The 22,226-nt window shown below is 40.5% G+C and overlaps 1 protein-coding gene across 3 annotated transcripts in view; it reads right to left on the bottom strand.

Moving 5' to 3' along the window:
• CKAP5 (cytoskeleton associated protein 5) overlaps window positions 1–21,816 on the bottom strand; it is a 94,785-nt gene extending 72,969 nt beyond the window's left edge. The window contains exon 1 of one of the 3 annotated variants that reach the window (XM_070487604.1): window positions 21,703–21,816. The gene's annotated coding sequence lies outside the window, so the exon portion shown is untranslated. Of the gene's footprint in view, window positions 1–5,100; window positions 5,234–21,117; window positions 21,432–21,702 lie in introns of those variants that run through there. The other 2 variants (XM_070487606.1, XM_070487605.1) reach the window with 2 other exon arrangements.
• Between the last annotated feature and the right edge of the window lie 410 nt (window positions 21,817–22,226).

The raw sequence follows: 22,226 nt of genomic DNA on the forward strand, positions 1-22,226 counted from the left end.
CCATCCCTGGTCAGCAGCTGCCTAATTATCAAGCTAACTACCCAAGTGGGCCTTAAAACACTGTTAACCTGCCCCTGGATAAGAGAGGAATGACTATAGTTTTCATTGTAATTTGGGGTTAGCCATGCAGTCCAACTCTCCCCCGTGGCAAACCTTACTCCTTTGAGAGTTGAAAAGGAAAATCTTTCTGTGAGATTAATGAAAAATGAAAGGGTGGTAGACCATGATCTCTATAATTCATAGTAGTTCTAAATTTCTGATTATAATTCTAGAACACTTTGTGGGTGGGGCATTAAAGTGACCACTTGTTTGATAGCAAAACTTTGCCTATACCTGCAAATTTTAACTAATCATTATCATGAAGGAAAGTAAAAGCCTTGGGAACATTCAGAACACATTCAGGAAGCAATGAGGAGGAACCTCAGAGTCAATATAAAAGGGAAGGTGTGCAGAATAAAATTTAACAATTTCATGAGTTAACAAGCTAAAGGCCTGAATGATTTCTTTAGAAAAATGTAGTATTGTTTTTAATATACACAATAAATTAAAACCAAACTAACATTCAAAGAGTGGAAACAACCCAAATGTCCATCCACTGATTAAAAGAATAAATAAAATGTGGTAAATCCATACTATAGGATATTATTCAGTAATAAAAAGAAATGAAGTAGTATAGAGAACTCCTAAAACTCGACAACAAAAAAACAAACAATCCGATTAAAAAATAGGCAAAGGACTTGAAGAAACATTTCTCCAAAGACATACAAACTGCCAATAAGCATACGAAAAGATGCTCAACATTACTAATCATTAGGGAAAAGCAAATCAAAACTGTAAGGTGCTACTTCACACCCATTAGGATGGTTACTATCAAAAAAACAGAAAACAAGTGCTGACAAGGATGTGGAGAAATTGGAACCTCATACACTGCTGGTGGGAATGTAAAATGGTATAGCTGCTGTGCAACACAGTACAGCAGTTCCTCAAAAACTTAAAAATAGAACTACCATGTGACCCAGCAATTCCACTTCTGGGTGTACGCCCAAAAGAACTGAAAAAGCAGGGTCTCAAAGAGATATTTGTACACCCGTGTTCACAGCACATTATTCACAACAGCTAAAACATGGAAGCAACCCAAGTGTCCATCAACGGATGAATGGATAAGTAAAACGTGGAATACACACACAATGGAATATTATTCAGTTTTTATTATTCAGCCATTCTTAAAAAGAAATTCTGACATACGCTATAATCTGGGTGAAACTTGATATTATGCTAAGTGAAATAAGCCAGTCACAAGGAGGCAAATACTGTATGATTCCACTTACATGAGGTACTTAACAGTAGTCAAAATCATAGAGACAGAAAGTAGACTGGTCGCTACTAGTGGATGGACAGAATGGGGAATGGGGAGGTATAAAGTTTCAGTTTTACAAGAAGAAAAGAATTATGGAGATGGATGGTAGTGATGGTTGCATATTACGAATGTATTTAATACCACTGAACTGCACACTTAAAAATGGTTAAGACGGTATGTGTTATGTGTATTTGTTGTATGTATTTTACTACCATAAAAAAAATGAAGTACTGATATATGCTACAACATGGATAAACCTCGAAATCATTATGCTAAGTTAAAGAAGCCAGGCACGAGGGACCACATATTGTATGATTCCATTCAAATTAATTGTCCAGAATAGGCAAATCTATAGAGACAGAAAGTAGATCAGTGGTTGCCTAGGATTAGGTTTTGGGGGATATTAGAAGGGTGATGGCTAAGGGGTGTGGTGTTTCTTTTAGGGGTAATGAAAATGTTCTAAAACTGACTGTGGTGATGGTCACACAAATCTATGAATATACTTAAAACCATTGAATTGTACACTTTAAATGGGTGAATGGTAGGTAAACTATGTATCTCACCAAAACTGTTTAAAAAAAACAAACTAACAAAGTTAGTTAATTATAAAGAATTACTCTATTCTAATTTTACCTATTCATTCATTGAACTTCCCTATGGGTAAACCAGGATGTGCTCAAGGAGTTCAAGTAAGATGTGTAAACAAATAATCATAATACAAAATATACTGTATGTGGAAAGTGCCCTAAGCAAGGGACAAATAAGGGTTATGGGAATTCAAAGATAGGATTAACTATCAGTGAATGAGGGACAGTCAGTGAAAATCTCACAGAAAGGATGGCATCTGAACTCTGACAAAAGACAGGTGGGATTTGTCAAAAAACATTAGGGGAAAGGAGATATCCTAGGATGAGAAAACAAGAAAGGCAAAGTCTTGGAGCTAGGCTGAGCATGTTTAGGGAACAGTGAATGGCTCCATTTATTGGAGTGTAAGACCAGAAAGGTAGACTAGGGCCAGATCATGTAGAATCTTGAATATTAAGCTAAACAGCAGGGGATGCTGATGAATTGAAGCAGGGCAGTGACGTAATCCTATCTACTTTAGAAAGATAAATCTGTGTAGAACGAATTGAAAGGGAGAGAAAGTAGAGAGTCTTCATCGGAAATTACTGCAGTACTCCAGGACAAAGATAAACAGGAGCCAGAACTAGGGGTCTCGGCAATAGGAATGGAAAGGGTGGGCAGGGCAGACCGAAGGCAGTTACATTAAAGAAGTAGAATCAACTAAGGACATGGGTGTAGGAAGACGTGGCTCATAGGAGGGTCCCGTCTGGGTGAATGGGAGAGCAGTGGTGCCAGTACAGCAATATAAGTCAGAGGAAGTTCTGGGTTTTTCGTTTTGGGGGAATGGAGAAGAGGTGAGGAATATGATGAGTTTGGTTTTAGACTTGAGAAGTACCATCTTCAAGTGGTTGGAAATGTGGCACCAGGGATGAACAGAGGGTTCTGGATTTCACAAACATACATATAGGAAACCAAGTTTTCATTACATAGCAAGGTTTGATGCTTTAAGAATGAATAAAATTGCCAACATGAGAAGTACTAATAAAATTAATTTGAACTATACATGATGCTTGCTATGGTTCATTCAATCTAGTCCATAGTACAAATATTCAGAAATTTCAGGGGCTGGCCCAGTGACACAGTGGTTAAGTTTGTACGCTCCTTTATGGCAGCCCGGGGTTCGCCGGTTTGGGTCCTGGGTACAGACCTATGCACTGCTTATCAAGCTATGCTGTGGCAGGCGTCCCACATATAGAGTAGAAGATGATGGGCACGGATGTTAGCTCAGGGCCAATCTTCCTCAGCGAAAAAAGAGGATTGGCAGCAAATGTTAGCTCAGAGCTAATCTTCCTCAAAAAAATTCAAATTATTCAGAGCTCCCAGGAAGTTTTACCTAGCCTAAGACAGATGCAAAGGCAAGAAGGCGAGCTAAAATAAATCTATTTTACAGAAATATTATAACCTTTATACTACTGATATATCAAAAATGTCTTCCAAAGAGCTCAAATACCATATAGTCCACACTATTCCTGAAAAAGGTTTAGATGTAATTGTTTATTTTTAGACCAGAGGTTAAGAAACGTTTCCAAGGTCACACATAAAGGCAGAACTTAGAATAAATTTCAAACTGTCTGGTTTTTCAGTTTAGTATCCAATTAAATATCGAGTTATCTCTTAAGTATGCATTATGCACTATCATGACATATAGACCCCAGCAGTCTATGCATTTTCTCCTTTATCACCAGCTAAAAGGCCCCGAGAAATTAAGTCATGAGCAATGCTACAGAGGTGGGCCTAGAACCTGCGTCTCTCATTTCTCCATCCACCACTCTTTCCCACCGCCCAAAGGTCCAAGTGTGGTATCCTTTTATTTTAAATTCCTGTACTTTGACATCCTATAAGAATAATTATACAGCTACTAAAAAGGCCATTTCAGCTCTCTTCTTGGGAAGAAGCTATAGCAGTGAAACTATTTTATGGCTAATTCCCAAGCCCTTGACCTACAAAGTTCTTCACTATCACAATACTCGGGATCTGGATCTGATCACCATTCCTGGACTCTCACCTCTGGCTAAGGAAGCATCGAGTGAGTCTGAAGGAAGTTTGGGGGAAATTTCTGCCCACTCAAAAGGCAACCCCTTTGAATTTCCAATGAGGTGTGATGATAGACTCACTCAAAAAAAGAAAATAACTATAAATCAGAACACACACATGCCCAGGAATCTTTACTCAAACCATGTCTAGGAAGGACAACTAGATTAAAAGAAACAATTATGTAACTGTCACAGAAAACTTAAGACTTTTATAACTTGGCCAAGCCAGACAAAAAACTCATCTCTAAGTAGCCAGTAACAAAAATGACAAGCCTTTCCCTCTAATTTAAAAAAATCACTGCCTCCAGGTAATTCCCATTAACAGGGACAAGTGTTACCCTCTTCCTGGAGCATTATCAGGAGGCCAGAAATCTGAACTGCTTCTCTAGCAGGTTATCTCAACAAACTTGGGTATGCTTGCTGTCCTAGTCCTGGGATGGTGTCCTCCCACAAATTCCTTCAGAGAGGGGGAAGAGTAAAGAGCTGTCTCTTCCACATCATGCTATTCGTATTGGCAGGAAAGAAGGTTAACTGGACTCTCCCTAATAGCTGGTCACTGTCAATGTCTCCAAAAGGGAGACCCGACACCAACACAGGCCTCTGGGGAGATGAAAAGCTAAACCCGGCTGTGAATCAGGTCAACTCGGAGAGGTGCTGCTCAACTGTACCAAGGTAGCTGAAAACTTACTGCTTACTCATCCCAAAGCTACCCAGGTCTCCAAACCCCAGGCTAAGGACCTAAGGCCCAGGGCACTAGATCCAGCTCCACCCATCCAGCTCAACTGGGTTATACTCTGGTAAAAGCAATCCTCTCCTCACCCCAGGCTGGAACCAGGCTGGGACAAAGCCAGATCGTGGGCACCGCACCGCTCAACCACTGCATCTCTAAACAAGCACCCTCTAGGGCCGCTGTCACCACCCAGAAGTAGAGCAGATGCCCCAGGCTTTAGCTCACTGCACCCGGCATTGTTTACGCTCTTTCGCAGCCTTAGTCTCTGATAGGCCAGGAAAGTCCCCTGTACCGTCCACCAGGACTTCCGGCATGGGCACGGGATGCTCGACCCTCGCCTGCAATTTGACACTTACGCTCCCCAGGCAGGGAGAGGTCGCGGGCCCTACGATCCGAGCAGAATCAGCAGGAATCCTAGGCTGGCGGGCGGCGGCATTGCGCCGCCTGGAAACGCCTCCTCCGGGGGCGGGGCCCAGAGCTCACCGTCAGAGTGCCCGCCCCGCCTCGGCCTGGTTCGCACACACTGACGGCTTAAAGGGGCCTCCGCTGAACCGCGGCGGACCTTGGCCCAGAGGTCTGCAGGGAGCAGGGCGCTCCTTCCAGCCCACAGGGTTGCCAAGCCATGAGGCAAATGAAGGACCAACTAGGAAGACTCCACCGCAGATGCGTGGAACTCTTTTTTGGTGGCAACACAGGTAATATTCCAGAAACAAAGGAGATGACCAGTTTCTACTATTACAATCCTAATCCCTCCTCCAGGGGCAAAAAAAATTGCTGCAGGAAATAGCCAAAGCATCAAGGTAAATATATAGCCCCCATTATGTAAGCAGCTCATTCCATTAACCTGAGTGGGTAGTGTTCTTCAAATGGCAACTCAAAGGCCCAGAAAAGAATTCTGGCAGCCTGCATTGCTTCACCTCACCCTGTCACTGACTTCCTTCTGTTCTCTACAACAGAGGAATTCCAGACAATGATAGAAGATGGGTAGGAGGTAATAGGAGGCAAAACAGAGAAATAATATTCTCCTTCTTGTGAGTAAAATGCGATCTTTCAAAGAGTGGCCAAGAATTCACTACAAGTCTATGTAGATAAAAATCTTGCATGCAAATACAAGCTGGGATGCACAATTATCTAATTTAATATGAAGAGTTCTTGAAAAAAAATGTAGCAAAAACTGGATTAATATCTCAGGGAGTTAAGTAATGATCTCCAAGCTCTCCATAGGTCATCAATGAGTTTTAATTTTCTTTTCACAGGAGGAATTTTTCTTCAATCTCAGCTTACAAGTTTTGACTGCATTTTGTGTCTCCTTCATACTGCCAGGAAAGAGATTTATGTGGTTACTAAGCCTGTATTCCTCTATCTAACCTAGATGAATAAATACACCTTACTAAAGCCTTAAGCCACCACCAGACCAGTATGGGAATCAATTTAGTGAAGCTAAAGACCATTTATAAGTGCCCTAACATCTGCAATCCTGAACAGGGGTTCAAGTGGAAATTTAGAGTCCAAAGAACAGGCATGAAGACTGCTCTACTAGGGAGCAGACCCAGGTTACCCTTATGCTGATGGTCTTAGAAAATTCTAGGTTAAGGCTGCCACAAATCAGACTAGAATAGTCCGATTTTGAACTGCCCACTAGCACTGCGCAAGAGTTCAAGTAATGTATAAGAGTAACTGGATTACTTAGTACTAATTGCCAGTATAGATCTGTATTTTTATACCTAGGAATTAAAGCCAGTTCTATCTGCAACTTAGTATTATTGGTTTGTAATGTAGTCTTCTTTTTACAAACCAGTCATTGGTCATTTGGTATGAATCTTAGATGCTACTTTATATAACACTTTCAAAGGGAAATATCAATGAAAATTACTCTTTCAAATCCCATCCAAGAGTAGTCAAATCTGGTCATTTTGTCTGGATCAACAAGCTATAAGGATAAACAAAAAGTATTCCTAGTAAGTAGAACCAAAACATGCATACACATCTGTCAGACTGGTTTTCCCACATTCAGATGAGTTTTTTCACAGTCTAAATAAAATTTCTCAACAATCTCTTTATATAGCAAGTCATTTTAAACTTCTTTTATCAAAAGTATAATTCTCTTGATTAGGAAGCAAACAGAAGCTTACAAGAAAATATTAAGAAACTTATTATAAATACCATTCCAATATTACAAAAACTTCTTTTAAAAAGGGGGTCCAGAATTTTTGTACATTGTTGGGGGCATGTAAATTGGTACATCCATTTTGGAAAATATTTGATATTAACAACCCATTCCCAAGAGAATTGAAAGCATATGTCCACACAAAAACTTATACATAAATGTTAACAGCAGCATTATTCATAATAGCCCGAAAGTGGAAACAACCCCCAAACCCATCAATTGATGAATGGGTAAACAAAATGTAGTATATGCATACAACGGAATATTATTCAGCCATAAAAAGGAATGAAGTACTGATACATGCTATAACATGGGTTAACCTTGAAAACACTATGCTAAGTCTCTGAAAGAAGCCAGACACAAAAGGCCATATGTTATATGATTCCACTGGTATGAAATGCCCAGGTTAGGCAAATCTACAGAGACAGAAAGTAGAGTAGTAGTTTCCAGGGGCTGAGGGTAAAGAAGAAGAAAGGGGGAATGGGAGTGACTTACTGGGTATGAGGTCTCTTTTTAGGGTAATGAAAATGTTCCAGAATTAGATAGTGGTGATGGTCGCACAACTTTGTGACTATGTTAAACAGCCACTGAATTCTATGTATACTCTAAAAGAACAAATTTTATGGTATGTGAATTACATATCAGTTAAAAAAAACCCATTGACAGGAGAACGACTAAACAAGCTGTGTTATATTCACAAAGAAGATATTATACAGAGTGAAAACAAATGAAGACAGCTATTAACAAAAACTGGGATGAATTTCACAAACCATGCTGCAAGAAAAATATCCAGTTACTGAAGAACACACAGTATGATTACACAAACCCAAACGATATACTGTTTAGGAATACAGATACTTGTGGTTAAATCAAAAAGACAAGTAAAAGGAGGATATACTGAAAACTCAGCATAGTAGAAAGGGCAGAGAATATAAACTCGGATGTAATCAAGGAAGGTTGCACACGATATTGGTAATGTTCTATCTTAAACTGAGTGGTAGGAACATGGGTGTGTCCTTTTTAAAATTTATAGCATAGATAATTTATTATTTTAAAAATATATTAAATATTCCATGAGTTTAAAAATTAAAGGAAAAAAATACCCCCTGCCTCTAGCTAGTAGGATCTTATAATTTAAAAAGTTACATACTGGGGCTGGCCCGGTGGCGCAGCAGTTAATTTCGTGCGCTCCACTTCTGCAGCCCTGGGTTCACCGGTTCAGATCCCAGGTGGGAACCTACGCACTGCTTATCAAGCCATGCTGTGGCAAGTGTCCCACACATAAAATAGAGGAAGATGGGCACAGGTGTTAGCTCAGGGCCAATCTTCCTCAGCAACAAGAGGAGGATCAGGTGTCCATATTAGCTCAGGGCTAATATTCCTGGGTGGGGCTGGGGGGAGTTACATACTATAGTGTCAAGCAGAAGTGTAAGAAGGCACTTTTTTAAAAAAAAATCTGAGAAGATCACTGGGACAGAAAGACGAAAATTTACATCCCCAAATCCCTGCTCTGCCATTAACTAGTTGTGAAACCTCAGAGAAGTCATTTAATCTTTGGGGGCTTCGGTGTTCTCATGCATAAAACAAGGAGTTTGTATTAATAACTCTCCCACCTCAAAAGTTTTATGAAACAGTACTCCACAACTATTTATATATAATAAACATTCCAAGTTCTTAAGTACTCAGACATCTGCAGCTAACGTGAAATGTTTGGAAAGTGCTTCTACTTCAGTGGCAAAAATCTCACAGCCCCATTCTCTTTGGCCCTTGGTTAAATTACTACAAAGGAACGGTAGTTTGCTCTATGCTAGTATCACAGACAATCCAAAACCACAGTTTGCATACATGTAGGCTCTACCATCATTTTCCTTTTTCAGGCACTCTAACCCTGGTAGAATATATTTTGTCCCCAGGTCAAAAAGTAGGGATTCACACAAGCCACTCAAAAAGCAGAATTTTAATTATCAGCCTCTTATGCCTGGCAAAGAAAGTAATATGGCAAAAGGTAAAAACACTGATTCAAAAAGTCAGAAATACGAATTGTATTTCCTTCTCCATACATATAGAATGAGAAGGAGAGTTTCTGAGTCATCTAGTCATATCTAGCACAATTCATGGCACCAAGAAATATCACATTTAGAGCAGGCCTTCCTATAGTCTGTACTCAGGGCACCACACCCAGCTGAACATTCACTGGAAAGGAATTTAAAAGTGATACATTAAAAGCCCAGGACAGATGGCTTCACTGGAGAATTCTACCAAACATTTAAAGGAGAATTAACACTAATGCTCTGGAAACTCTTCCAAAAAATTGAAGAGGAAGGAATACTTCCAAGCTCATTCTATGAGGCCAGATTTACCCTGATACCAAATAGAAAAAAACTACAGACCAATATCACTGATAAATACTGATGCAAAAATCCTCAACAAAATACTAGCAACCTGAATCCAACAGCATATTAAAAGGATCATACACCACAATCAAGTGGGATTTATTTCTGGGATGCAAGGATGGTTCAACATACCAAAGTCAATCAAAGTAGTACACCATGACATTGTCCTTCATTAAAAGAATGAAGGACAAAACCCACATGATCATCTCAATTGACCAGTATAAAGCATTTGACAAGATTTAACACTCTCCGTATCAAATTATCTTTGACAAGGGTGCAAAGACCACTCAATGAGGTAAGGACAGTCTCTTCAACAGTGTTGGGAAAACTGGATATCCACAAGCAAAAGAATGAAGTTGGATCCTTATCTTACACCATATTCAAAAATTAACTGAAAATGATTCAAGACCTAAACGTAAGATCTACAACTATAAAACTCCTAGAAGAAAACATAGAGGAAAAGCTTCATTACATTGGAATGGGCAATAACTCCTTAGATATGATGCCAAAAGCACAGGCAAGAAAAGCAAAACAGACAAATGGAATTACATCAACGTTGAAAACGTTTGTGCATTAAAAGACACAACAGAATAAAAAGGAAACCTACAGAATGGAAGAAAATATTTGCAAATCATATATTTGATAAGGTGTTAATACTCAAGACAATACAAAGAACTCCTACAAAAGCAAAAACCCAAATAACCCAATTAAAAAGTGGGCAAAAGACTTGAATAGATATTTCTCCAAAGATGATATACAAATGGCCATACAAAAAGATGCTCAACATCACTAATCAGAGAACTGCAAATGAAAACCACAATGCAATATCACCTCACACCCACTAAGATGATTACTATCAAAAAACCCCAAAAGATCAGAAAGCCAGAAAATAACAAACATTGGCGAGAATGTAGAGAAACTGGAATCTTCATGCAGTTGGTAGGATAGTAAAATGGTGCAACTGCTATGGAAAACAGTATGGAGGTTGTTTAAAAAATTAAAAATAGAGTACCATATTACCATATGATCCAGCTATCCCACTTCTGAGTATATAGATATCCAAAAGAATTGAAAACTGGTCTCAAAGAGATTTGTACACCCATGTTTAAAGCAGCACTATTCACAATAGCCAAGAGGTAGAAGCAATCCAAATGTCCATCAAAGGATGAAGGGATAAACAAAATGTGGTATACGCATACAATGGGTTATTAGCCTTAAAAAGGAAAGAAATGGGGCTGGCCCCGTGGCCGAGTGGTTAAGTTCGCGCGCTCCGCTGCAGGCGGCCCAGTGTTTCGTTGGTTCGAATCCTGGGTGCGGACATGGCACTGCTCATCAAACCACGCTGAGGCAGCGTCCCACATGCCACAACTAGAAGGACCCACAACGAAGAATATACAACTATGTACTGGGGGGCTTTGGGGAGAAAAAGGAATAAAATAAAATCTTTAAAAAAAAAAAAAGGAAAGAAATCCTGTCACTTGCTACAATATGGATGAACTTTGAGGACACTACACTAAGTGAAATAAGTCAGTCACAAAAAGACAAATATTGTATGACTCCACTTATATGAGGTATCTAAACTAGTAAAATTCATAGAAACAAAGTAGAAGCATAGTTTATAATGGACTAGGGAGGGGGGAAAAGGGGAGCTGTTTAATGGATACAGAGTTTCAGATTTGCAAGATGAAGAACTTCTGGAGATGTGTTTCACAACAATGAATGTACTTAATTAAAAATGGTTAAGATGGTAATTTTTAAGTTATGTCGGGTTTTTTTTCACCATAATTTTAAAAAAAAGTGACACAAATGCTCTGCAGGTAAAGAGAAAAAAAACAATGAAGAAGGGGGCCGGCCCCACGGCCGCGTTGTTAAGTTCACGCGCTCAGCTTTGGCAGCCCAGGGTTTGACCAGTTTGGATCCTGGGCGTGGACAGGGCACTGCTCGTCAAGCCATGCTGAAGTGGTGTCCCACATAGCACAACTAGAAGGACCCACAACTGAAGTATACAACTATGTACTAGGGGGCTTTGGGGAGGAGAAGGGGAAAAAAAAGATTGGCAGCAGAAGTTAGATCAGGAGCCAATCTTAAAAAAAAAAAAAAAAGATGAAGAAGCCTAAAGTAAACATTTCAATACTGATGTGGAAAAAATCCATTATTAAGTTTTAAAAAGAAATTAGAAAGACAGTAATATGAAGTTTAATTCCTTTTTTCTGTTTAGTAAAAATATACAAAGAGGGACATAAACATTTGTGGTAGGCTGATAATGATCCCCAAAGATAGCAGGTTGTAATCCCTGGAGCCTGTAAATGTTACTTTATTTGGAAAAAAGGGTCTTTGCAGATGTGATTAAATTAATCCTGAGATGGGGAGATCATCTGGGATGATCTGGGTGGGCTCTAAATGCAATCACCTGTATCCTCGTAAGAGGGAAACAGAGGGAAATGTGACACACACTGAGGAGAAGGCAATGTGAAGACAGAGGAGAGCAAGATCAGAAGAGGCTGGAGTGATGTGACAACAAGCCAAGGAATGTCAACAGCCACCAGAGACTGGAAGAGGCAAGACAGGGATTCTCCCCTTCAGCCTCTGGAGGAGTGTGGCCCTGCCCTGATTTTCACCCCCTTAAGACTCATCCTAGGAGCCGGCCCGGTGGTGCAGTGGTTAAGTGTGCACGTTCCGCTTCAGCAGCCTGAGGTTTGCTGGTTCGGATCCCGGGTGCAGACATGGCACCACTTGGCACACCATGCTGTGGTAGGCGTACCGCATTTAAAGTAGAGGAAGATGGGCAGAGATGTTAGCTCAGGGCCAGTCTTCCTCAGCGAAAAGAGGAGGATTGGCGGCAGTTAGCTCAGGGCTAAGCTTCCTCAAAAAAAAAAAAAAAGACTCATCCTAAATTTTGGACTTCTGGCCTCCAAAACTGTGAGAAAATAAATTTCTGTTGTTCTAAGCCAGCAAATTTTTGGTAATTTGTAACAGCAGCCATAGAAAACTAACAGCATTGTACATGTTTGAATGCACATAAAAATTTTCTGGAAGGATCCATAGAAAACTATTAATCATGGCTACTTCTAAGAAGTTTGTCTAAGGGGCTGGCTGAAGAACTTTTACTTTTCACTTTAATGCTAGCCATGACTCACCCCCTCCCTCGCCCCTCAAACAAGAAGCTTCAATAATTGTATCATAATGCTTTAAAAAACTCTAAAACTTTAAAATTCTAGCTTGGAAACTTTACGCTGGTTCTGTCTAACTCATCCCATAAGCTAAGCCTCACTACTCTCCCTTCACATTTTTGGGCACCACATCTCCTTTGAAAAAAGGAACTGAGTCTTATTTATTACCCCAGCATCTAGCAGAGAGTGCTTTGCACTCAAATAATTCCTAAAATGGTACAATCTCATTAAATCATGGAAGTCTTAAATATATAATACAAGTGTTCCTTGAGGTGTTTATAAATAAAATTTTGTATGCTGAAGGTGTACTTCAGATGTGCCAGGAAAACACAATATATTTAATGGACTTCTGAAGTAAACTCTTTTTCAAAGTGAAAAACTGCTCAGTTAATAGAATTTGAAATCCTGCAAGATTTTTGCCACTGCTTTCTTAGTTATCTACTTTTTCATTAAAAGATCCAAAATCCATTAAAAGAGAGTAGTTTTAATTTTAGAATCTTTCACTTTGACAAAGAATGGCAGAACAGTTGCTTGCAGTAAATCTCACTGTAGAGAGCTCTAGTCAAGATTAAACTCAATCTAAACCTGTCATGTTGGGCTCTGGAGTTAGATCTGAGTTCTAAAACTTTCTCTGTCACACATTAGCTGAGCTTCAGTTTCATCATCTAACAGTACCATCTTCATGTGGTTCCTTATTTAATACACACTTCTGGAGCATTCACTATGTGCCAGGCACTATTCTAAGCGCTTCACATGTACTAACTCATTGAATTCTCATAACTTTGAAGTTGATATTATTATTCCCATTTTACAGAAGAGGAAACTGAGGCATACAGGTTAAGTAATTTGCCTAAAGTGATCTAACTAATTGTTATTAAGATTAAATGAAATTTTACCTTATACATGTTAAGAACCCCCCAAACATCCACATTATTCCCCTGCCCCACAAGTACACTTGTACTTGTCAGATCATTTGAGGCTCCTCTCTTGTTAGGCGCTCAGCTGTGTGCGGAGTACAGGTTGTGCATTACAGTGGGGGAGGGGAGGTACTATGAGGGTGTAACAGGCAACTAATCCAGACTAGAGGGTCAGGAAAGGTTTCCCTGAGAAAGTGATAATTTAGGCTGAGAACTGAAGGAAATTAAGAGGGATTAGCCCGGCAAAGCCATAATGGGTGGGGACAAGAGAGAATGTTACAGACATGTGTGTGAAAGCCTGAAAGAGCTGGGCAGGAGTAAAGAATAGAACTAGAACTTGTGTGGACGAACACGGGCTGAGACAGGGGGGCAGACTGAAAATGGCCAGATCATACAAACCCAGTGACTTTATGCAAGGAAGCAGTACTAACGGATTGCCTGGCAAATACAAGCACTCAAATTACGGTGCTATTATTATGAGCATCATCCCAGAGTCATTCAGGGATTTTAGACAGACTTCAGACTTAAACAAACCCGCATTTCAGCCCTCTGTTCCAAGAAAGGCCTAAGTTAGCTTAGCGCTCTTAGGACCGAGTAAAGCAAGTCTTCTCTGGTCTAAAACAAACTGCTTCTTTGTATGTACAAGCAATCTATTCCTTTTTATCCTACAGAAAGCAGATTTACTATTAGTTAAACAAGTAAATACCATTTTATAATACTCAAGGGGACTGTCCATATTTTCTTTGGAGGAATCTCCCTTATTAAACATTGCTCAAAATAAGCAGCTGGGCTCTGAAGTATAAAAAACTGTTTTTATTTACTGCACAGAGATTTCTGATATGGGATTTGATTTTTACTCCCAAATGAAGCAGTCACACTAGTTCTAGACTAGGAGGTTCTCATGAGAGCTTTTGTTTTAAAGGAAGGTACCACATTAAAAAAAGGGCCAAAACAAAAGTGTGGAATTATAGTACTGAAAAAATTCCTAAAATCTAGAAATGAGAGACTTCATACGGCAACTGGATAAGGATGTAAAATGATAAAAACAAGCACTGCAAGTAAATAGAAAAAAGAAAAAAAGCAATAAAACAGCAAAACTGATTAGGGAATGAGATGTTCTAGATAGCCAAGTTTGCCAGATCTCAGAGGGCTAGCCCTGAAACAATAATTACTTTATGTAACTATTTTTCATATAAATCTAAGAAAATATAAATGCCTCCGCGTCATATAAAACAAAGTATACTGTTGATCATTTAAATTTCTCAGGATAATCCATTTGAGCAATCAATGCAGCAATACCTTCAATATCTACTGCCAGAGAAGTATGAGGGACTCTTGCACCAAAACTAAATGGTTCCAATGTGGCTTTTTCTTAATTTTAATGTTTTATATTTTGTAGCTTTCCTTCCTCAACCTTTGTGATCAAGCTAACAGTTCTGGTTAGCTTGTAGCATGCTGCCTTTCTAATTTTAGCTCTTGATTTCAAGAACCAAGCAGGCTGACATTGTGCATAAAGAGAGTTAGGATCTACTCGAAGGAAGTCAATAAAATTTGTGATACCTACTTAGGCTGCTGAAAAGATATTTTTGGTTTATTTCCTGGTAGTTGACTTTCAGAGAAATAAAATGCTATTTTAGGTCTTATGACTGAAAAAAGAAAAGAAGATATCCACATTAAAGAAATGAATTTCATTTCAACAAACACTTGAGACTAGTCAACTTTTTTCTCATCTTTATAGAAAGGAGCTGTCACTTTAAGTAATAACAAATCTCTAAGAAACATATTCAAGATATCAAAGAAGTAGGTTTCTTATCTCAATAAAATAACAAAAATCATGTTTGAAGAGACACAAGGTCACCATGGCTTATCTGACATCATATCTATGCCAGAAATGTATGATTATTCCAACTCAGTCCGAATTTATGCTTTGAATGCATCTTTAAACAAAGATTATATGCAAGGACCAAACAACTGCTATTATCAAGTCAGGGAAAATGTTTTTTATGGCACTTAAAAAGTGTTACCAGGAGAAAAAAGTTAGATTTCAGTAAAAAGGAAATCACAAAGAGGACATCTGTTTAGAACACGTATGAATTCATGTTTAGCTTAATATAAATACTGATGTAAAGATATAGAAACAATTACATTTATGTGCATATACACAGGTTGGTATACATACATATATTACCTAGCTTTGTCCACTGAAAGAGCCCAGGATAATGACTCCAGCAACGAGCACAGCTTGCACCTAGATCTTGGTCTCTAAAGACCACTGTCCCACAAAAGGAACCAGGTCTCCTTGGAGAAATGGCTGAGTCTAGGGTTGGGGCAGGGAAACTATAAGATGAGCCTGGAGCATCTTGTAGTACCAGAAAGTGAGAAAATGCTCACAAAGGAAAAAAGATGGGGGCAAGTCAAAGGGACACAGAAGCCAATCCAAAAGAGCTCCCAAAGGTCAAACATGGAACAATTTGAACAAAGAAACAAATAACAGAGTCAGATTACAACTCAAAGTACAGAACAGATACACATACTGATATAAATGGTTGAACAGAGAAAAATAAGTGAGGGAGACAAATCTTCCTTATAAAATATCAGATAATATATATAGACACTCTTTCCTCTGGGAAGTGGAACTTAAAAGTCCTTCACCCACTTTGGGGGTGGGCTAGACTTAGTGACTCACTTCCAAAGAACAAGTATAGAAAGGGAAAAATAATAACTTTACTACTTAACCTGGCAAAACTACCTTAACCAAGTGATCAAGGTTGACATCATCAGTGATGTCATGTGGCTATCACATATCCCTCGAAATGAAATCATGGTATTTGTGGCATTCTTTCCAAAAACACATAACCCTTGTCTAATAATGAGAAAAATATCAGACAAACCCAAAAGGAGCGACATTGTACAAAATAATTGAACTAGTACTCAAAACTGTCGAAGTCATGAAGACAAAGAAAGACTGAGAAACCATCAAAGACTAGCGAAGACAGAGATAGACAACAACTATATGCAATAGATCACTCTGGATTGGATCCTGAAACAGAAAGGCAATATGAGTAGAAAAACCGTAGAAATCTAAACAGAATCTGGAGTTTAGTTAAAAGTAATGCATTAGTGTTAGTTTCTTAGTTTTGACAAATGCACCATGTAAAATGTTAACAACAGGAGAAACCGGGTGAGAGGTATACAGGAATTCCATGTGTCATCTCACAACTTTTCTGTAAATCTAAAATTATTATAAAATAAAAAGTTTATTTTTAAAAGTTTCCTCTAGGGGCCAGCCTGGTGGCGCAGCGGTGAGGTTCGCACATTCTGCTTTGGCGGCCCGGGGTTCGCTGGTTCGGATCCCTGGTGTGAATCTACGCACTGCTTGTCAGGCCATGCTGTGGGCAGGCATCCCACATATGAAGTAGAGGAAGATGGACATGGATGTTAGCTCGTGGCCAGTCTTCCTCAGCAAAAAGAGGAGGATTGGCAACAGATGTTAGCTCAGGGCTAATCTTCCTCAAAAAAAAACAAAAAACAAAAAACTATGAGACAGTAAAAAGATCAGTGGTTGCCAGGGGATGGGGGAGGGAGGAAAGGATGAAAAGGAGAATGTACTTTTTTTGAACAGGGGACTTTTAGGGCAGTGAAACTATTTTTGACGCTACTGTAATGGTGGATATATGACATTATGGATTTGTCAAAACCCATACAACTTTACAACATAAAGAGTGAACTTCAATGTATGCTAATTTTAAAAATTCATTTAGGACATTGGGGGATCCCAGAAAAGAATGCAGACTGTAGCAAGAGAATTTAACTGTATTACAAATGTGTGAGACGACCTCGCTGAAGGGGGTGGGGCAAAAGGAGCTGACCTAGGTAACTTCGGAAATGAATGGAGTCTGCAAGACTAAAGGCAAAAGGAACTGTACATAAGCATTGTACTTCTAGATGATAAAATTGTTTCCCATGGGAGTACAGGTTAATAATTCTGATATCGCTATACATATATACTGGAACTGAACAATTAAGTGAACGAATGGTGGACGGTGGAAGCCAGGTTTCTCACTGTTGAAGTGGAAATTCACAGATCAGCATGGGGAGGAGGCTAGAATGACCTATGTGGAACAGATTAGAGTTGGAGATATTAGTAAGAACTCACATTAACTGAATATAGATACAGATGGCTACATAGAGAAATATTTATAGATACATCTATATACATGAGTTAGCATACACATAGATATTTCTTTGCTCTGTTACCTGAGAGGGCCTAAAAGAAAAGATACCCCAACAGCAATGAGAACACTTAATGCCCAGATCTTGGTTTCTAACACCATTCTCCGATAACCAGGGCTTCTTGGAGAAATGGCTAATTCTTGCACTGTGACAAGAAACATACAAGATGAGCCTAGAGCATCCTGTAGTGCCAGAAAGTAAAGTGCTCAAAAATAATTAAATAAAGCAACACACACACACACACACACACACACACACTGATGTGGGTATGTTAAAGGGGCACAGGAGCCAAGTGAAAGAGCTCCCAATGGATAAAGCTGGAACAATTTGAGCAACAAAATAAAGTAGTATCGGAATAAAATTCAAAGTATAATATAAATATCCTTCAGTCTATACTGATATAAATAAATACTTGACTAAATGAATAAGTGGAGAAAGAGACAATCTTCCATGCAGAAGAAATCCAAATAAATTAAGTAGATAGCCCACCACAAAGGACAGGGACTATCACTCCTCACTCCTTAAGTGTAGGCTGCACATAGTTACTTCCTTCCAAGGAGGACAGAAGGAAAAGGGGAAAAACAATAACTTTACAGTGGAGAAACCTGACAAACACTACTTCAGCCAGGTGATCAAAGTCAATATCAATAGTCATAAATCATGTTGATAGCACCCTTGATATGATGTGATGAAAATGGCACTTTATTTCTGTGATCTTCCTCCCCAAACCTCATAACTCCAGTCTAATCATGAGAAGAACACCAGATAAATTCCAAAAGAGGGACATCCTACAATATACTTAACTAGTACCCCTAAAAACTGCTACAGATTTCAAAGCTTTCAAAAATTGAAGGAAAAAAAGGGTGGTGGGCAGAGCCAGACTTACCTTCCTTCCCAGCCAACAGAAACATAAAACTACCGTTTTTCCAGGATTCTTAGTTGAAGACTTTCCAAATTAGTCTGCTGAGATACTGCTCACACCCAAACACACAGTAACTCAGCCAACTGGTTGGTTATAGAGTCATGCACCGCATGACGACCTTTCGGTCAACAATGGACCGCACGTGGTCCCAAGTACCACACAGCCTTGGTGTGTAGTAAGCTGTATCTTCCAGGTTTGTGTAAGTACATTCTATGATGTTCACACAACGACGAAATCGCCTAATGACGCATTTCTGAGAACGCATCTCCATCGTTAAGCGACATGTAACCGTATACTGTCTTTACCACTTTATCATAGAGAAGACTGTATCAGTTTTGGCCAACAAATATTTTTTGACCACCTTCTTTGTTCCAAGCATTGTTTGAGGGACTGAGGTAACCTCACAGGAAAAAAAATCTGTGCTCTGCTTTCATTTCTGTGAGGAAATCAGACAATATAAAAACAAACAACAAATGACCTATCAGATAGCAATAAATGCTATGAAGTAAATAAAAAGGAAAGTGAGGTAAAGTGGTCAAGAAGGCTACTCTACCTGGGAGCTTAGAAAATGCCTCTTTAAGGAGATGACATTTGAGTTGAGACCCGAGTGGAGCCTGATACAAAGGCAGGCTTGACGTAAGGGGTAGAGCAGGGCGGGAAGTTCCAGGCAGAGAACAACAAACCCAAAGGCCAAAAGAATAAGTTTAACGTGTTTGAGACTTATCAAGTACGCAGGGCAACCGCCCTGAGAGGAATGAGCTAAGTGACACACTCTGAACTCTATAGGGAAGACTACAAGAATCACCTAAGAATCTCAAATCTCCCCAAACCTGACCACCAGGAATCCATCAATGATAATGAGATCAACATCCTAATTTTATGCTCCCCCTTCGCAACCCCCCTGCCCCGTCACAGATGTCCCCTCTCCCACATTGTAAAGAGCATATTTTGAACTGCTTCATCTTCCTTCTAAAACCACCATGTCTACCATTCATATTTCATCACATCTCTGATAAGAGGTATAAAAAACAGGGGTGATTCTACCCAGAAATTGCTCCTGCATTCTCCCTAACAGATCCCATTACTTCATATAGTACAACCACAGGTTAAGAGCAAAGGCCTTGAAGACATAACTACTTTGGGTAGAAATTCAGGTTCCATCAGGTCTATGATTTTGAGCAAGTTGCATAACCTTTCTAAGACTAAGTTTCCTCATCTGTAAAAAACTGTGAAGATTAAAAAAAGACAATATGTGGCACCCAGTGAGTATTCAATAAATGTTCGCTACTGCTAGTAAAGTATTTCAGCATTTATTTTGTTCAAGGACTAGAGTTGGGCTGCAGGGATTACAGAAACTACAATTTGCTACAGCAAATTGTTTGAGAGATAAAATTGTCAAACTCTCTTAGGTCAGGGGCTTTGTCTTTTTCTGGTTCACCAGTGTATTCCTAGAATCCAGAACAATGTTTAACACACAGTAGGCATCAATCTCAATATGTGTTGAGTGAATGAATGAGACTCCATTAAGTCAAAGGAGCGTGAGAGAGCCTGGCTTTATGCCAATATAAAGAAAAGTTTTCACTCCCCATCAAAATTTTTAACAATATCCTATAAGGCATTGTTAAAGATGTTTACTATTTTTAATTGTCTCTCCAAAACCTGGAACAGTATTCATAATATTAAGGTTCTCAAATTTATTGCAATTAAAACTCTGCTGCTAAAATTGAGCTGCCAGTTGTAGAGGGCTATACTACTGTTCATAATTCAAAGTTGACGATCAAAACTTTAAAAGTAATAAAGTATAAGGTATATTAATTGCTATAGAATACCTTTGCTTGCCATTGCCTGAGCGAACAGGCTTTAAAAACTTGTGTAAACTTTTTATCCCGTGAGTTTGCCAACTAGGTTTAATTTATGCTGGCAAAATTAATTGATTTCACCTTTCTCTATATCATTAAATTTTATAAAAACATTATGGTTCATCCAGTCACTTAAGGAAAGTCTCAATCTTTCAGGATCTCTTAAAAGTTTCAAAAGACTGTTGGCTTAATTTATGGGCTCTTTAGGTCAAAGAAGGACTTTTTGGTGTGATGAAGGAGAAAGGAGTAGTTCACCTCTCTAAAAATGAGTTTTCAATTACTATAATTATGCATAAAATAAGACAGGCAGCATTTCTGGGCCAAGATTTGATGCCTTGGTTCCCATGAGAATTAAATCAGAACCATGCATAAATTTGGGGCAAGTTCTGCAAAAACCACTTTACCCTCTATTGATGCTGAATGAAAAACTCATTGTTAAAGATTCATCAACACGAATATATTTCCTAACACACAGTAGCCACTCTGGCAACATCACTTTCATCCTTTTCTGTCCCAGAAACAAAACGGGATGCATTTAAATTCTGCCTGACAATTACCACGAATGCAGGGTAGTTATCTCAACAGCCAAAGAGTGGTAAGAGCTTACAAAGTAAGAATCTAGTTTACCGAGCCTCCAGCTTAAAGGAGCAAGCCCTGCTTCACTTGCTGGCTATTATACTGGTCTCCCAAACCTCCAGAGCTGGAAGGATACCTGAACTCTACCGACGCCTTTGAAGAGAGAAAGCCAGGCGCAAGGGCGGAGCGGTGTGATTCGAATCGTTAAAATCGCTGCAAGCCGGTAGGGACACAGGTGCGCCGGCAGGCCCCGGTACCGCGGTCCTTGTCACGCTCTCAGGCGACCAGGCCCTTCACAGCCACCACAGCCCTCACGGGCCCCGCTTCACTCATTCATTCATTTGACAATTACGCGAGGGGCACTGGAGCGAGGCCGGCTCTCACGGCCCCCGCCCCGGGACCGGAACACGCTCAGCCGCCGGGCGCGGCCCTGCGCCGCCCGCGGCCCCCGGACGCGGCTGCCCGCACCTCGCGGCGGCGCCTCCGGCCACCGGGGTCCCAGCCCTGGCCTCCGCCGCACACGAGCGCCCACGCCCCCCGCCCTCCCGGCCGCCGGCGCCCCGGCCTCCGCCCCGCTCCGCCGCCTCACACCCGCCGGGTCCGCCGGGCGAGGGAGGCGCGCGTCCGCGGAGGCCCAAGCCCGGGGTTCAGAGCCCCTCCGCGCGCGCGACGCCCGAATCCGCGGGCCTCGGCGGGTGGGTCGGGCCCGCCGCCCACTCACCTCCGCCGGGTCAGAACCGAGGGGCCTGCTCTAAGCCGTTTGAAACCGCTTGGGCCGCCGCACACCCCGCAGTGTCCTCGTCGTTTATTGGTTCTCGCCGGACCGCCCCTCGCCCTCTTATTGGTCCATTTGAAAGGACTGCGGGCACGCGCCGCCCGCAGCCTTAAAGGGGCCGCGCGCAGCCGTGTTTCCCTCGGGAGCCGGCGCTCCTCCTGCTCCTGTCGGGAGGCGATCGCTGCGGCGAAAGCTGCTGACGGCCCCAGAAAGAAGGGCAAAAGATGTGTGGAGAGGTGTGCATTCCCGGTCGTCCGAACGTTTGCTTTATTTACCTATGGATATTTAAGCTGCTGTCAACGCCTGACAATTTTTTTGAGTCATTTCATTCACCCAATATTGATAGTGCAGCTCGGTGCGTGAGGGAAACGAGAGGCAGCTGGGATATAGTGGAAGGAGAGTGAATGGAGCCAGGACGCTGGGTTCTGGGCTTGGACCTGCTCTGAGTAAACCACTTTTCTCAGGAAATC

The sequence above is a fragment of the Equus asinus genome, chromosome 17 (assembly GCF_041296235.1).
Source record: "Equus asinus isolate D_3611 breed Donkey chromosome 17, EquAss-T2T_v2, whole genome shotgun sequence".
NCBI lineage: Eukaryota > Metazoa > Chordata > Mammalia > Perissodactyla > Equidae > Equus > Equus asinus.